Source organism: Melozone crissalis, unplaced genomic scaffold (assembly GCF_028551555.1).
Source record: "Melozone crissalis strain CALT ecotype California unplaced genomic scaffold, PUWL_Pcris_2 ptg000016l_1, whole genome shotgun sequence".
Taxonomy (NCBI): domain Eukaryota; kingdom Metazoa; phylum Chordata; class Aves; order Passeriformes; family Passerellidae; genus Melozone; species Melozone crissalis.
Genome location: NW_026535794.1, coordinates 42,416,461 through 42,429,662, shown reverse-complemented (window position 1 = coordinate 42,429,662; position 13,202 = coordinate 42,416,461). Strand labels below are relative to the sequence as shown.

The 13,202-nt window shown below is 40.9% G+C and overlaps 1 protein-coding gene across 1 annotated transcript in view; it reads left to right on the top strand.

Annotated features, from left to right (window-relative positions):
- The window catches only part of TRIM71 (tripartite motif containing 71), a 54,103-nt gene that overhangs the window by 26,795 nt on the left and 14,106 nt on the right, over positions 1-13,202 (top strand). The window lies entirely within an intron of this gene.

The window sequence follows — 13,202 nt, the reverse complement described above, 5'->3', positions numbered from 1 at the left end:
CCACTGGAATAAAAGTCAATGTTTGTTCTGGTACTGGGAAATATAGAAAAAAAAGCCAGTTAGTTGTTAAAAGTGCACATGCTTGCCATGGCTTAGGGAATTGAAAGAAATGTAAAGTGAGATGGAAACCAGTGGTGGCATACCCCTTAATTGTGATTAGGAAGTTCTTTTTTTTTCCCCTCCCCCCAAAAAAAAAACCACCAAAACCACCCAGCAACTCCTCAGGAGTATTTTGTCATGGATTTTTGGTGTATACACAAGGTGAATAATGCATTAGGCTTTTGCAATACCGGTGATTTTGCGACCATTGCCAGTACAGTCTGCGTTTGCTGTTAATGGTGTGATAATGGTGGGGAAAGCACCCTGAGGTGACTCCTCTTTTGTTAATGAAAAGACTGCTGATTGTTTGGGAAGCTCCCCCTTGGGTGCTGATGCATATGGAAGCTTCTCTCTGCCTGAAAATGCAAAATCTCTTTTTTTTTTGCCTGGCCTGTGTGCCCATCAAGAGCAGGGATTGGACTCATTCCTGCCTTAACTACACTGCAGCTCTCAAAGGTCAGCTCATACCCGGGCCTGTGTGTGAGAGGGTAGATTTGCAGAGCAGATGGGCTCCTAAAACTTTTATGGTTTCCAGTCAAATCACCTCAAGCTGTAATCTCATTAAATCTTAAGTGAATCAGTGGGTCTGGTTATTACTTGAAAGCAGTGTTGCAGGAAGTGATGTTCCTGATGCAGTGGGTCTGTCCTGGCAGTAAGCTACCAGAGGTACTTGCCCGTGTGTGGCTCTTGAAGCTGTTCTCTTACTTTGATAGCAAAGGTGGTTTGTGGGGTGCACCGAGTAAACATTTTGGTACAGCACTAAGGTAGAAATGCAGCTTTTCCTGAAACTTTAATTGCGTTGACTTCAGGAGTTTAAATTCTCCCTTGCATTCTTAATCATGCATACCCATTGCACTTTCCCAGTGCTCATTTGTGTCTTAAAATAAATTAACAACTACTAATTTAGGAAACCAGCATGGTGCTTAATGCTGTGCACAGTTGCTGAGAGAACTGCATGACAGCACTGTCCAAAAGCCTGACCTTCTTCCTATCCTTAAATTCAGCATAACTGTCTTTGGGAGAAAATGGTACATTATAGAATCTTCTGGGGGGAGGCAGGTAACTTAGTTAAAACTCATTTGACCAAGCAGGGTTGGCTCTTAGTTTAATTGTCCTGTTCTTGGAAATCTGGTTAAGCATGTTTTGTGCCTGGATTGCAGAAAAGCTTTTTCCTCTTCAGAGAACAAACCTAATCTGTGACCTCCTGGTACTTGCTTCTTAGTCAACAGGGGACACGTAGGACTAGTTTGGCAATACATAAAAAATTAATGATCATGGCATAACATGCAAGACTTGTGTACACAAGGGCGTTCATAAAAACACAACCTGCTGATTGTGCAGAGATAATAAAATTTCTTCTGCCTTGCCTACCCACTTCCTCCCTCAGGATATATGTGTGCTGTATGAGACCATGCCTTGTGTTAACCCAGCCTTCTGGCTAGTTCATGTACCTAAATGGCATCAAAGCCCTGCTGATCCTTGTCAGAAATGGCTTGTTTCTAATCTAGGAGTTTATAGTGCACTTTAAATGTAAGAATGTCCTCTTTATTGAAATTTTATATCACAAGAAAGTGTAGAGAGGAATTTTTTTGTTGTTTTGTATTAAGACTAATGTGTATTTTTCTTTTCAAAAACTGGGCAAAGGTTTAACCTTAGCCATCCTTTCCCTCTTCTTTCTTCCTTTGGTAAAGTGAATCATGCTCAAATCTTCCCCTCTAGTTCAGCCTGGATAGCTTTTCTTCCCTTCACTGATGACTGAGCAAGCTTTCTATATTTTCATTTATCCTGATTTAAAGCTTAAGCAAGGCTACAGTTAAAGTTTAGGATAAGGCTAACTTGCCTGCACAATGTCAAAACAATCTAAAGCTAGTGGAAGGTGGATGCTGCTATTGAAAAGGCTGGGGCTTTCACCGAAGGATTCAAAGTATTTAAGCATTTTAAATATTCAGAATGCCTTTAAATTCTTAAAAAAGGTCCTTGAAATTTGGCCCTGAACCATGACAGGGTGGCATCAAACCACTAAAGTTTGGTTAGACCAAAGCTGTAATGCTCCACAGCAGAAACATTGTGGTGTTTGTAGGATTGCCACACTGTACACTTGCCCCACGAGAGACAGCACCATGGAATGGATAAAAACAGTGCCTATCAATCATAACTGAAACCTTGACTGTGATAGAAGATTGCCCTTGTTCTCCCAGAACTGGAGCTACTACTCAATAATGGCATCTATGGCACAGTGACAAAGTGCAGTTATTAGTGTTATTATCTGTAAGCACCTCACATCTGTCCTGTGCTTGGAAGGAGCAGTAACCATGCTGCCAGTTTCCACTGACTTGAATATTCCTCATGGAAAGCTTACACTTTGCAGCATTCCCAAATTCAGAAGTAGAGCAATCTGAAATCCCCTCCATGAGGAAAAAGGCTGTTAGAATAGGACACTGTGCCGCTCTTAAATCTTTGACAGAAATGCTGAAAGTACATTTTCAGGGATTAAAAAAGAAATCCTCCCACAATCAACAAAGACCACTTGGTGGAAGAGGGGCTTTAAACTTGTTTGTACCTATATATTAGCCACTTGGAAATAAGTGTGCAGTAGGTAGGTAATTCATTCAGAGTTCTGAAACTTCGAGGTTCTGCTCTGTTGTCAGAGAGGTGAAGTGGGATAAATAAAGACACACTTAATTTAAATTGTCCACCAGGACTTGTCTTTTCATAGATAAATATAGGTTCTCTCACTTTATATTAATGTCTTGTTAACAAAAATTTTCTGTTGTTTATGTTTTTTGTAGTGATGGAGAAAAAAATTATTCTGTGCAAACAACACTTTTGACTTCCTGGAACAGCTCTGTCTTATTCTTAGATGCCTTTCCTTTATGATTTACAGTACCTTTTTTGGCTGTAACTACAGAGTTGTGTAATTATATGATAGATGGACAAGAATTTACTCATTCACTCACGAGGGATTAAAGAGTAACCTGCAGTAGTGTTTGTTATATGATTATTGAAATGCCCTGTGGCTGTTAAGACAGCTAGGTCTTCCAAAACAAACATTAAATACTAGAGTTCAGTTGAAAGTAATAGTGCACTAGCACCCATAGGCTAATGCTTGCATGAGTCTTTCATAAAATGTGATTTGTATAATCCTCCTTAGAATTAAGAGGAGTTGTAACAAGCGTATTAATCTGACAAATGCAGTCTGACGTTCTACTACAAGCATCAGAGTTTTGCTCCTCAAGGACAGCATTGTTTCTCTGAATAAGATACTCCAGAGTATGCGCCAAGCCCTGTGCTGGGTGCAGATAATGATTATTTTTGACATGGATAGTACAGTTTGTTGGTGTTAGCTAAGGAAGCCTATAATGATACACTTCCAGAAAATACAGCCTGGATTTGGAGCAAACCAGTTTTGTCTTTTAATGCCATCCAAATTTGGTTTTGCTTAATTAAGATTCCTCATTTATGAGTAATCCCAAATGAAACCTTGACGTGTTGTAATTTTTTTTCCTGCTCTGAAACATGTGCACTTAAGCTAGTAAAAATTTTACACTTGCATATTTTTGATGTGTTAGTCTTTAAAAGGATGATGGTATAGGGGTAGAACTGAAGTGTTTTTTGAAGATACCTTTCAAATGTACACATTGGCTGTTTTGGTGAAGAAAGAAGTTTCCTACAATGCCCTATTCTATAAGGACTTCGTATTTGGGTGTAGAGTTGTTGTAAAAAGAGTGTTTGAGACAGAGTAAGGCAAAGAACAGAGTGGGCCAATTTGATGCTGCCTTTGTGCTTTCCACAAAAGCTGTTCCACATAAGCAGTAACTAAAAACATTGTGGTATAAAACACTTGGAATGGGTTTATATGTCAGTTTTCCCAGACAAGCGTCTTGCCTGTATTTCCTAATAAAAGGCGATAGTTGGTCATATTCACTTTGACCCGAGTTTGATGTGCATATGGCACTGGTAGTAACTGGACTTGTTTAATAGGAATGGATTGTTTCACAGTTAAAGAAGAAAAAAATTTAACAGTTCCTGCAGTGGGGGTTCAGTGCCATGGCTGTTCCTGTTACAGCTTTTCTATGAAGACAGAGATTCGAGGCAGGAGCGGGAGGAGCAGCAGAACTGAGCTGTTCCCAGTAGATATCGGGGCTGCAGCAGAGCCCAGAGCCCACTGCTGGGATGGAGTGAGGAGAAGGAGAGGAGAAAAGGATGCCACTTTCTACCCCTTCCCCGGACTGCCTGCACACTTGGCCATCTGGGTAGTTTACCACTGAGAAAAAGGAGGGAGGAGGAATTCCTTCCTATAGTATCCCAGGTGGTCGGCTTATGCCCTAATGAGTAAATTGCTTTTATTGTTATTTGCTTTTACTCCACATAAAAACAGAGCCATAGCAATCCTATGGAAGTTGAAACTAAATTTAAACCTGATAGGGGTGTTTAATGTTTTGCATATGTAAAAGTCTAGTTCTCATTGGAAGCAGCCTAATTAATCCTCCTTCGGTAATTGCTGTGCTACCTCTGTGAGAAGCAGGGGAGGAGGGACAATCATAACTTGTGCTTACCAGGCTGTTACTCAAACTGGAGTTACCCAAGTCTGGTAGTGGTGGTGTTACATACCAGAATTGCTTCACTTTGCCAAATGTGTGCTATCAATGCTCCATGGTAAAAGGACTTTGAGATTTATAAGTCTACAAGTTGATGCATTTTTCTTTATTCCTAACACAAAAACTCCTTTGAAAAAGTATAAGGAGAAGTGTTTTTTAAAAATTGTATAGAGATTTCGTAATGCTATTAAAATTACTTTAGGTGGATAATGAGTGCAGAGACAACCTCCCCAAATAATGTGTGCTCTGGAAGATTAGAGATTAAATTTGGTGAACTGTTGCCTACTTGATGGTTTTATGTTCATGTTCTATGTAAAAACTACTTTATCTAGAACTTACAAATTTTTGAGCACTGTTCTCTACTAATTGTTTTGACTCTGGATTCTTGTGCTTTTCCTCTGTGATTGTCAGTAAGGCCACATAAGCAAGGGGGAGCAAGGAGATAGTGAAGCTGGAAAGTGGGCTCAGAATTCAAGCTTGCTTACTTTTCTAGTACTTTGTCTTTCAGTATTCTCCAGCTTCTGCAGTTTGACTTATTCATGTGGTGCCTTAGCTGTGGGAGTTTTCAAGTACATGCTTTCTGTCTTTTTTCTGCTAGCAAATGAGTTCTAGGTCATTTAATTGAAGCAATGCATGGTGTGAAAAAGTCCAAACTCATGTTCTGAAGAAATGCTTTTCTGAACCAAGATTTCTAGTATTGCTTTAAAAAAAGAAAAATACAGCCCCTCCCTCTAAAACCTCAGATGAAATAATTTAAAAAAAAAAATCTGAAGTAGAACCTATCACAAACTTCAAATACATAAAGTAGAAGCTTATCTTCTTTTCATACTCAGTTTTCCACTAGGAGTTGAATATTATGAATTTTAGGTGTCTATCCTGATAGGTTTTCTGACCCCCCAGGGCTTATTAATGGGAATCAGTTGCATCAAAGTGAATTTTGTTAGCTAGTGGAGGATTGACTAGAGACTAGCTGTGTAAGAAAATCAATCCTACTCAAGACCTGTTTGTGTTGGGATCAGGGAAGTCTGTCTGTCAAACTGCACACAACCCATCTGTTTAACATGTTGTTTCTCATTGGTTTGTCTTCACCATGAGGACTAGCTGCCCTTGAGTGAAATATGGGAATTTTAGGGTTGTTTGACTTTCTTCCTGCTCCCTTCCCCCATCGAATCACAAAAAGAACAAGGATTGTCTCCCGTATTTTAAGAGACAAAAACTTTTTATTTGTTTGCAAGACATAGAGTGGGGTCCTTGCTGTCATATTTCCATGTGAAGATCAACAGTTGCCAAGGACCTGAACAGAGAGAGTGCTCTCTGCAGTGCTGTGGGAACAGCATGGGTTTGAGGAAAATGGATTTTGAGAGGTGAGGCCTGTGCTGATGATGGTCACAGAGATGGCGCAGGAGCCTTTTGTGCACTGTGACTCTTGGTCCAACCCTTTCTGCACAGAGAAGGAAAATTTTCACAAGCTCTTACACTCAGCTGTGCAGGAAAGGAGAGAGCATCTTACATAAGGAGTTTGTAGGGATGTTAACATTTGGTTCTCTCTAAAATACAAAACACCTTATGCAACAGTGAAGAAGTTGTAAACCTGTTGCTGTTTACAGCATTGCTGAAATCATGGCCAAGCTTTGGATCAGAACTTGAAGACACTCTGGTTTTTAGAGAGCTGAAGAATTTCCTGACTCTTGAGTAGAGGATTTGCAGGGACTCAGAGCAGTGCCTTGGACAGATGGGCTTGAAAGTAGAACTGTGTCCTGACCCACTCTGTCAGCTACCGCAGCAGGCTATTAGCTTGCATGCTTGAACTGTTGAATATTTAGATCCACCCACTGTCCCCTGTGTGCCAAGACCACCCTGCTGCTACTCATGTCATGCAGATTTGGCACAGAAGCTGCATTTAAACAGCTAATGAGTTGCATGTTGAAGCACAGGCTGGTCTCCCCTATTGAAATCCGTGAAAGAGCTGTGTCTTATCTTGGACTGAGTAATCTACTAGCTACTGATACCATTGCATCTTTCCCTAGACTGGCTATGTTACCTGCTTCAGTGTTGAAGCAGATGTTGTGACTTTTTAAGAACAAAATAGTAGTTTGTTTGGTTGTTGTTGTTGTTTTTGTTTGTTTTTTTTTTAACTCCAAACAACATATTTAAAGAAAAGTGCTGAGTGTCAACTTGCCATTATGTAATAATTAAACAATAGTCCGCTATGGGATAATTATCCCTGTATCACTTCAGTCTTAACATTAAAAATAGTATTAATGCTTATCCCTATTTAGGAAATATTGGACCAATGAGTTAAGTTGGAAGCAAGATGCCCTTTCCAGTCCATCAAAAACTGGGATCTCTGGGGCAGTGAGTTAGATCAGCTGACTGAGTTACCTTGCACCCAAGAGCTTTTAGAAAGTTAGCTGATGAGATGGCCAAAGTCCATCTGTGCCTGGTGTGGTGCTCCCTCCACAATCAGAGTGGATCAATGGGGGCTTAGTGCAAGAGAAATGTATGGAAAGAGAATTGCTTGGAAAGCCGCAGTGCCAGGCGAGTGCCTAGAACCAGAAGCTGCAGTCATCACATGAAGTTTCATTTATAAGATTTTAACTTAAAACACAGAGAATGCAATTTCATAGTAGGCTGGAGCCAGCAGATCCTCAAAACAGCTTTGTCAAAGGTGTGACTTCCTGTCTCCTGGCCCGGTTGGCAGCCTGTTGTCACACCATTTCAGTGATCAGAGTGAAGTGGAACTTGATTGTCACTTCTACCCCAAATCCATTTAAATTTGCAAATGCTGTTTGTGTTGGCAAAGGCAATTTAAATGGTCTCTGCTCCACTCCCAGCTGTCTGTTAATACCTACTGGGTGTTCTAAACGTGATTAATGTGACTGTGCCTCTTTCAAAAAACTTTGCTTTTAACCTGGATGGTTTGACTGACTCAGTGCTGTCACCACTCTAAAATATGTAGGTGTTTTTACTGGCTTCATGACATCACAGGAGGATTGAAGAAAGTAAACATTAGGAATTTTAAGAGTATAGTAGTCTGTTTGATTTACCAGCCTGTTTAACTCCACTCCAGTTAGATACTGTTCTCTTCCAGTTAGAACTTGAGACGAGAAGATTTACACTGATTTCCAGCTGTGAGGTTGGCAAGGTACCAGATAGTTGTCATCAAATGTCTCTATGCCCTTAATTATGGGTTCTTCCCCCTTCATCGTGCTGGTCCTACTGATCTTCCGATCCCAGGCTCAGCTGATAAAAATAGTTTATTCAAAAATGAATTTTATGCTTTTTGTAAAGATAGCCAGATCTTTTTCACTGAGACAGGATCAGTGAAGGGAGGGAGGTAGGAGCAAGGCAGGGGAGATTTAGGGCTTCCTCGCAGAGTAGCTGTCAGTTTAACTGCGGAGTGAAGTGGCAGCCTTGGGCTGTGTGTGGTTTCACATTCGGGGTTTTATTTGTGAGCTTCCTTCCCCTTCATGTGCTGGGCCAAGAGATACCTGTGTGGCTGAGAAATAAGGAACAGAACCCACTGGAGCATCTGGGCAAGGAAGGGTCTTAACACTAGTGCTGGAAAAAAAGCGTGTGGAATTACAGCTTTATTTCCTATAAACAGACTTGCATGAGCCAAGTCATCTGTTGGCTGGGCTTTTATTATTCCAGGTGGGGTAAGGAAATCAAGGTGAATTTAACAAAAGGGCTGAATGATCCTCTTGCACTTCTAAATGGAGCAAAGTTGAATTTCAAATGGAGCAAAACCTACCTTTGTTCGTCCAAGTAGCAAAGGAAGGTAACAGTAAATTCACTGTTGAATTCACTATGGCCACTTGGTGCATGCTGCATGCCCTGTGTAGGATAGGGCTGTAACACTTCAAAGTGCCCATGCTTTTGTGGAAATTGCTAGAATATTGAGCTAAGTTCAAGAAGTAACTCTCTTGCCTGCTGTGGAGACTTTCTGGAGTTGGTGTGCAATTTCCCATTTCCACTGGGAATGCAGTGAGGAAGATAGGTGTTAAAAGCCAGTCTCTTCTACACCAGAGCATCAAGTTAAAATGCAAGTTCTAGGAGCGATTAGATCATTAACTGGTATCTCTGAATGCCAAATGTTTAAGGTATACTGCGAAATTGTAGTTTGATGTGTTTGCTTGTCGTTCTGATGTGTACCATGTGACTTGCCCATGTCTCCAGTCTTTATATTTAGCACTCAAATTTCAAATTAAGGTTCCTAAAATGCTACTTTAGTCATGGTGTGAATCAAGTTAATTGTCACAAATTACCGTTGAGGTGGAAACTAAGGACCCGTTTCCTACAGAGTAAAAACATTACCTATTTTTGCTTAAACTTGCAACAATTATCTGTATCAAACTCTACACCAGTCAGGAGGGCTAGTTCATTTAAATACTGTTTTAAAAAAAAGATAAAAAATTGCTGTATTCAGGGAAGCAGCTTTTTCTTCAGGGAGGGAGGGAAGCAAAAAAAAAAGAAAAAGATCAACCCCACAGTGCTGAGGAAGTAGGACCATTCCTTAGAAAATTGCTTTATACTAAACTCGGTCATCTAAGCCTTACACACTACCTAACAAAGCCACTGGTGTTGGAGGTACTGTCAAGGGAGCTTGATAATAAAACACCTTTAGTAATGGAAAACTTTAAACTGACTACAGTAAGATTTTTTTTTTAATCATAAAATCAACCTAAGTTAATTTGCAAGTACCATACTGAAACTTTTCCAAAATTGGAAACCAGGAGGCTACTGTTTTGTCTGTAGACTTCTTTTATTGTTGGTTAAGATTTGTTGGTTAAGGGTAGATTTTTAGAGCAGACTTGCATTTTAAAAATAATGTGACCTTATGTGTTGCTGCTTTGTACAAATTCCTTACACTGTAGGCTTAAATAAAATCCTTGCAAGGTACTGAAATGTCATGACAGAAAACAAATTTTTTATGTGATTAGATTCTCTGTGCTTTATTGTCCATTTGCATGCACATGTGCTCTGAAAATGAGAGAAGTGAAGTGTTTGCAAGCTGGGAGGAGAAGGGCACCGAGAGTATTGCTGAAAGGACATTTATTTAAACACAGTGTAAGGATAAGCCTCCTGAGATGCTGTTCCTGCTGAATTCTCCTCTGTCATGGTGCCTACTACATTCCATTGCTTTTGTCTGGGCTTGGTATTCGGGAAATTTTGGTGAGGGCTGGGAGGTGGGGGGGCGCGCTGGAAGCTGGTCAGCAGTAAGGAGAGAAGGGCTGGTGTGGGAATTGTGGAGTGGGGTCAGGGTTTAACTTTAGTGGCCATTCATCAGATGATGATTGATTGCTGTGCAGTCCCGGGGGACGTTTAACAACATCTCCGCCCATCCCCCTGCCCCCTTTGAAAGCAGATGGACCAAAAAATGGGGAGAGCGACACCCAGGAATTCCTGCTGTTGTAAAATGTTTTTACGGTGCACTGTACAGCCTTTCCTGAAGCAATCACATTTATGGCCTTGCTGTTGTATTTCTTGGGCTGCTGTGGCTGTAAAAGATGAATAGCCCTGTAACATGGTTCACTGATTCTGTTTAAATTGAAGTAGGCTCCCTTTATTGTTTTGTGTCTAAAATTGTATGCCACCAATTCAGGAAATATTTCCTGTTTGGGAAATAATCAACCCATAGCTGATTTATTTTAAAATAAATCACTTTTAACTATCTCTAAAACTAGTCCCCTCTTCCTTCTGATTTCTCTCTTCACTTAATTCTGATGGAAATTCTAAAATACTAATTAATTGAGTAGAACAGTTTAAAAAAAGGAAATAAAAGCTCCTAAACTTGCTTATTAATCTTTTTCTCCCTACTGGATAGGGTGTTGTAGGGCACCAGTTTTTATCTTTAAAATGGTATTTTTACTTAATTACTTAATAATTACTACAGAAAGAAACAATTCATTAAATGCAGTTTACACAGATTATAAATTTATTTGAAAGGAGAAATGTCTCTGCTTTCATACTTCTTTCCTTGCTGCCCATCAGAGCATTCATGTGGTTTGGAAAAACCCGCAATGTTTGAAGGTGTTTGCTTATAAACCAGTTTTTCCTATGTTGGGTAAATAGTGAAATTAACAGGACAATAGTTAATTTACAGTTTGATGGATCTTTTGGCAGTAAAATCTCTGCCTCTTCAGATAGGGAGGGGAAAAAATTTTAAGGACTTTCCTATAAATACTGTTTTGGTGGGGTTTTTGATTTGTTTGGGATTTTTGGGGTGGTGTGTAATTTTTTTTTTTTTCCTGAGTGTAAGCTGATGTCCCCTAAGGAAGATTTAATCTGACTCTTCCCTCGTGCAACTTCTGCCCATCCACCCTTCAGCACCAGTGTTGTTATTTGCCCTGTGAGGAGCAGGAGCTGTTTGTCCCTGAGGAGCATTGCAGTGCTGCAGTAGCAGAGACCTGCAATGTGGGGAGGCCGTCTCACATTGCTGGAACTGGAACTGCTTTGGGTGCACTGTGCGTGCATCAGTTCTGAACTGAGAACACAGCTGTGCATTGTCCTACACCTATCCTCAGCATGGTTATCTTTTTTTTTTCTTTTTTTCCAGGGAGTTGGTTGTTTGGGGGATGGGGGGAAAGGGGAGCTCTGGTTCCCCCCACCCCCCTCTGTTTAGAACCAGGCACAGAAACTTAATCTAGCAGTACGTGACCTTTGTGGCCATGACCTAGGGACTGGGATGTGAGCAGGCTTGAGCTTAACAATAAACTCCTGGCTGTGGCTGCAAGCACAGGCAAGTTGGATGCTGTGCCCAAGCCCCAGCAGCCCAGCTGGCACACCCCCCCCTCACTGTTGTGCCCGGCACAGCCAGAGATTTCCCAGGTTTATTCTTTGGGAGCATGCCCCCTTTGCTGGTAGAGCTGATGTGCAGCCTGCTGGGTGCCCCTGACGAGTATGTGTGACACTGGTTGTGGGAGGAGACCTGCCCTTCCTCGTACCCCTGCCTAGTTTGGGCCTTCTCTCAGAGTCTTTGTGCCCAGAAAGGAGTTTCTGGGGAGTTGCTGGTTCACTTTGAAGCCTGACTCCTTCAGTGCTCTTCTGGTGGCTCTTCTGGCTAGCCCCCCTCCCTACGGAGAGCACTAGGGATTGCGCATTTGTGATTTTCCCCTCTGTGTACGTAAGGGGAAAAAGTGTAGTGATGGAGATCAGACCAGCATATCTACTTCTTTTTGCCCCAGCTTGCTAACTCTTTTGCTCTCCATTTTTAATCTATCTTGTTTTGACCTTTTTTGTTTTATTTGTTTGTTTGACTAAGAAATAAATAAGGCCTTATCAATGACTCTATATTATTTACCCAAGACCTTCCCCTGCCATGTCCTGTGTAATCTGCCCATTTCCTAAATGAGAATATGGCTCTTGTCGCTCTTCATTCAAAATTCAGAAGTGATGTTTCCCACCGCATTTTGGTGGGTGGCAAGAGGCAACTAAACAGTTTAAGCTTGTTTTTTTTTCTTTGGCTTGAACAGCTGGATGACTCTTTTACCAGTGGATGCTGTTACCTTGCAGCAGGAGAAGACTGAACTTTTGCTCCTGGTACTGGCTATTGTGTAGGACTAGTAATAGATTTAACTTGCTTCTGGTCTTCTGTTCATATGGTCACCATTTTCTTTTCAGCTGCTCTACTTGAGTGAGGCCCCAAATCCCTGCTGTATGTTTTTAAAGTATATCAGATTCATATGACTTAACTTGATACCTTGTCTTGGTTTTCATTCTCCCTCAACTTCTCAGTTGTTTAAGTGGAGTTATTCAGGAGCATGTAATAAACATTCCTGTAATTTCAGCAGAAAAATTACAGAACTTCATGTGCAAGTGAACGTGGTATACATATTTAGACAACCGCAGTGTAAGGACAAGGATCCCTCTAGTTAAGGAAGATGATGTGTTGGAACAATGCATTTCAGACCTAAGGCATTTTTTTACTTGGAAAAATGGGAATCTGAGACACTGCTTGTGGATTTAATGTTTAAACAGAAGCAAACATAAGTCTGTTCCAGTTTCCCTACAACAAAACCAAATTTCAGAAAAAAAAGAGCAGGTTTTAGTAAAATCTGACATGTGCACATGAACACACACATACCCCTTTGAGAAATTAATCCATGTACCACTTCAGCTGTTGCGCTTGTAGGAGCTTAAAATGTCACTTTATGCAGCCCAGGCAATCCAAGGGGGGAATCACCTGTCCTGTCCTTCCCTTGCTTTTGAGGGAGAAGGGAAAGGGGGATGTAATGCACCCCATGTCACGAGCTGTTAGCTGGAGTGGGAATGGCTGGATGACAGCTGGGAGAAGACAGGCATATCAAACACTTGTCCAGTCTTTGTTCTGCTCCTGCTCCTTTCTCTGAGGTAGGCTTCAAATATCTGGTGATGGAAAAGTTGTTCGTAGTATGAAACCTCGAGCCATTTTACTGTTCCATGGTAATACAGATTTTCTGTTATTACAGTCTAAGAAAAATAGTGTGTGTAGTTAAGAGCAAGACTTGAATACAGAACTTTCTT